Source organism: Rhagoletis zephyria, unplaced genomic scaffold (assembly GCF_001687245.7).
Source record: "Rhagoletis zephyria isolate East Lansing unplaced genomic scaffold, Rhagoletis_zephyria_1.1 Rzeph_scaffold_00560, whole genome shotgun sequence".
Lineage (NCBI taxonomy): Eukaryota > Metazoa > Arthropoda > Insecta > Diptera > Tephritidae > Rhagoletis > Rhagoletis zephyria.
In genome coordinates this window covers 34,354-38,861 of record NW_016157644.1, presented here as the reverse complement: position 1 = coordinate 38,861, position 4,508 = coordinate 34,354, and positions in this window count along the sequence as shown.

Sequence of the window (4,508 nt, the reverse complement as noted above, 5' to 3'; positions counted from 1 at the left end):
GGCAACTGGCTGAGTCAGTGGGATCGTCGATTCGAATCCTACTGAAAGAAGTCTGATGAGGAAATATGGTGATTGCTGAAATACCTATCACTTCTACCATTTTTTCAAATTATTGTTGCTTTTCCGCAATAAGTTTTCATTAAAAAACTGCCTCGTGCTCAATAAAAATTGTTGAATATAATTGTTATAAGGCCATAAAATAACAAAAACAATAACTTAAGGACGAGCACACCTAAAAGTTAAACATTCTAATAATAGAAATATTAACAAAAACCAACAACCACATGCGCAAGTGAATTGCAGTGGAATAGCTGCGCTTGATTGTAGTTGGCTTAACAAGTGAAATAGTGGAAATAAGCAACAAGAATTAACAAGGCGAACTTAGCACAGCGCGTAGGCAACTGGCTGAGTCAGTGGGATCGTCGGTTCGAATCCTACTGAAAGAAGTCTGATGAGGAAATGTGGTGATTTCCGAAATAGCTATCACTTCTACCATTTTTTCAAATTATTGTTGCTTTTCCACAATAAGTTTTCATTTAAAAAATGGCCTCGAGCTCATTATAAAATTGTTGAATATAATTGTTAAAAGGCCAAAAAATAACAAAAAACAAATAACTTAAGGACGAGCACACCTAAAAGTTAAGCATTCTAAAAATAGAATTATTAGCACAAACCAACAAAACCAACAACCACATGATCAAGTGAATTGCAGCGGAATAGCTGCGCTTGATTGTAGTTTGCTTAACAAGTGAAATAGTGGAAATAAGCATGAACGATAATTTACAAGGCGTACTTAGCACGGTGCATAGGCAACTGGCTGAGTCAGTGGGATCGTCGGTTCGAATCCTACTGAAAGAAGTCTGATGAGGAAATGTGGTGATTTCCGAAATAGCTATCACTTCTCCCATGTTTTCAAATTATTGTTGCTTTTCCACAATAAGTTTTCATTAAGAACGGCCTCGAGCTCAATCAAAATTGTTGAATATAATTGTTATAAGGCCATAAAATAACAAAAACAAATAATTTAAAATATAATGGTGAAGATATACCTCCTGCATTTGTCCAGCACTTTATCTACATAGGTGTGAGAAATTTAGCAAATGCGCGTAAAAGCAGAGTATACCTATAGGTATACGACTGTGTTGCCGCGATTCTCCAAAATCTTGTCAAAGGGGAATACATATTGGCTATAACCGAATACCATTTCAGCTACTGGCCACTCAACTAAAGTTCGGTTTCCATCCGTAATCGACCCATAAAATCGAAATTGACTGTAGGTCCCTCCGCTTTGTGTGACAATATCAAGGCGCACGCCAAAAGTTGGAGGAGAAGCTCGGCCAAACACTAACATATGTGTAAGCGCCAATCTATTATTATTATTAACTCCAGTTGAAGGTTTTTCAAATGATGAATTTTCGTTGTTGCCTTTAGTTTCATCACTTTCGCTTTTGGTTGAAGGAAACTGAGAACATGCCATTAATATGATCTCTGAAATAAAGAGTTCCTTAAACACAATTTGAATTCTTATTGAATTAACTGAAAAGAAATAACAAAACTATAGTTTTCATTAAAATAACTAAAAAAAAATTGGTAGATATTTTCCACAATTGGTAGATTTTTTTCAAGTGGAAGGTAAGTTAAGGTAAACCTAGCGGCAGATGAAGCAGGACCACAGATTATAGTCCTAAAAGAAAAGCTAAATTTAGGAATATAAACAAATAGAAATGTTCAAACTACAAATTCAAAAACAGTAATTGATGCGGTGTTTTCAAGATATTGTAACGCCCTTGATTCACAACTTCTCGCTCTAAATCCTCTCATTTTGAGAGGGATTTTGCTGAATAGTAGTATAAAGTTGACGAAATACTGAGTAGGCAACACTGCTTCATTATTCGAATTTTGCTTTGTTCATATTCGCTGTCATTTGTTTTCCTGATTTCGTGAATTTGTGTAAATGTTTTATTAAATCCAATTATTCTTCAATTAAAGTATAATTTCACTTCTATCAACACGTTCAAGTAAGTTGTAAGCGAGTCTTTAGTTCACAGAAAACTATTAATAAGTAGCCCTATTACAGGTTTTAATTCGTTTATATTGTGTTCATACCCCAGTACAGCACCGCCCGAGTGCGAATGAGTTTTGTGGTGTCCCTGCCCAAGTGCCACATCGCCCTGCGTTAGTGCGTTTTGTTCCTGCCCAAGTTCTGCATCGCCCGAATGCGAGTGAATCTTTTTAAATACTCCAAGTAAGTTTATACTGGGCATTTAATAACAATAAAACGTATTGAGTGAATTTTAGCATTGCAGGTCATACATAGCTTTTCTTGTGCTACTGCCCAAGTGCTACCACGCCCAGCGTTAGTGTGTGTTGTTGCTGCTCCTGCCCAAGTGCTACCTCGCCCAGCATTAGTGTGTGTTGTTGCTGCTACTGCTCAAGTGCTACCTCGCCCAGCGTTAGTGTTTGTTGTTGCTGCTACTGCTCAAGTGCTACCTCGCCCAGCGTTTGTGTGTATTGTTGTTCCTGTCCAAGTGCTGCATTGCCGAGTGAATCTTTTTAAATGCATCCAAGTAAGTTTATACTGGGCTTTTAATAACAATAAAACGTACTGAGTGAATTTCAGCATTGCACGTCATACATAGCTTTTCTTGTGCTACTGCCCAAGTGCTATCTCGCCCAGCGTTAGTGTGTGTTGTTGCTGTGTGTGTTGTTGTATATAAGCAACGAGCCTTCCTACACTTGGGTGGACCAAGTTTCAAAAGGTGCTCTAATTAAACCCTCAAGTGATTTTTTAACAAAAATAAAAGAACTTGAGGTGGTATTCAATACCATGAATGGAACTCTGGTGGAAACCTGCCCGAAATATCTGCACCGTTTGATGCAATTGAGCGAGTTCTGACGTAAGGAAGCACTTTTTTAGAAGTCGTATGCATTTCCGCATAAAATACTTCAATAAGAAATTAAAACATTAATATAAATCTAGTAAAATCTAGCAACTTATGGCGAGTTAGGGAACGCAACTAAATACAAGTAACAAAGAATTTTCAGAAAATTTCACTTTCAACTAAGTGGCCAGACATATTATGCTTATAATAAAATTACTGCGTTGAAAAATTAGCTAAAACGCGCACAAAACAATCACAAAAAAACTCAATGCATAAATTAAAAAATTAAAAATTAACTTCATATCAGCGTTTGTACAGACACGTCTAACCGCACTTTAAGTTATAGTACCAGGCTGACCGAGCTTTGCCCCCGTACTTTTTAAATTTTTGAAGATCTGCATACCTTTAAAAAAATATTTTGTGAAAAATGGATTTCGATATCTATTAAGTAAATTTCTTACTCCAAAATTTAGGTGGCAACCCTATTTCTATTCTATTCCCTATTATATTGTGAAGTTCTAATTAATTTGTAACTAATTTCGAATAGGTGGCAACCTTATACGAGTCTTCTCGGAGATATTGCCTATTCAGATAACCTCAAAATTCAAAATATTATCTGTGTACAAAATTTATGGATATGGATATATATATATACATATATATAGATATATACAAGAATTGCTCGTTTAATGTAATAAGCTGTATGTACATATTTTTTAATAAAAGCAACATTACCGAATTTAACGAATGCAAATCTGTTCGTTTACCTCAGTAAAACTGTTCTTCGTCAATATTAATCCTATATCTGGTAAGGTAAGAGACTAATAAACGTGCACTTAGTTATGAACTAATTTTTAATATACCAGAAAAAAATGTATTTTATCGTTTTATTATTTATATACTATTACATTGCGATAATATAAAAAATGAGAATATTTTTTAAGAAAGTATGAAATTTAATACTTTTTTAATACTTTTTTTGGAACACTTAACGAGATACTACATCACATGCTTTAGTTGAAATAGCTGAAGTGTCGGCAAGCTGTTGGAATGCCGAGGAGGTGCCGTTTGTCCAGATATCGAAATAATTGCACCGATAGCTTTGCGCAGTACTGCTGGTATATATTTAGCAAGAACAGCAGTGCTTGCGGCGCACAGTGTCTCGACTATATGGAGGCAGGAAGAAAAAGTCATGGTGACAGTTGATAAAAAAAACCCGGTTGGACTTAGAGAGGGAAAAGTAAAAGTCATAAATTCCAAATTTTGCATTATTTACTCACCCCCCTTCTTCACGAACCATACATTTCCAAAAAAAGGGAATGGGCGCGATACCGACTAATCAGTTTAGTTGCCTTTGGCGATTAACGCATTAAAGAAAGTGTTTCCTTTTCAACTGTAATCAATTATTTAAATGTCGTGGAGTATTCAGGGTAAGGTATTTATCATTTATTTAGTACTTTCCTAGCTGTGGCGTTTTGTTCTGCGACAATAGCGACAATGCAATGATGACATATCCTATAATGTCGACGAACAAAGATATAAAATTGAAAATGACTAATACCGTGTTCGGACCGCCACACAGTGTAAGATTTGACCAATCTAGCTGCTTTTAATTCTGTTATTCGA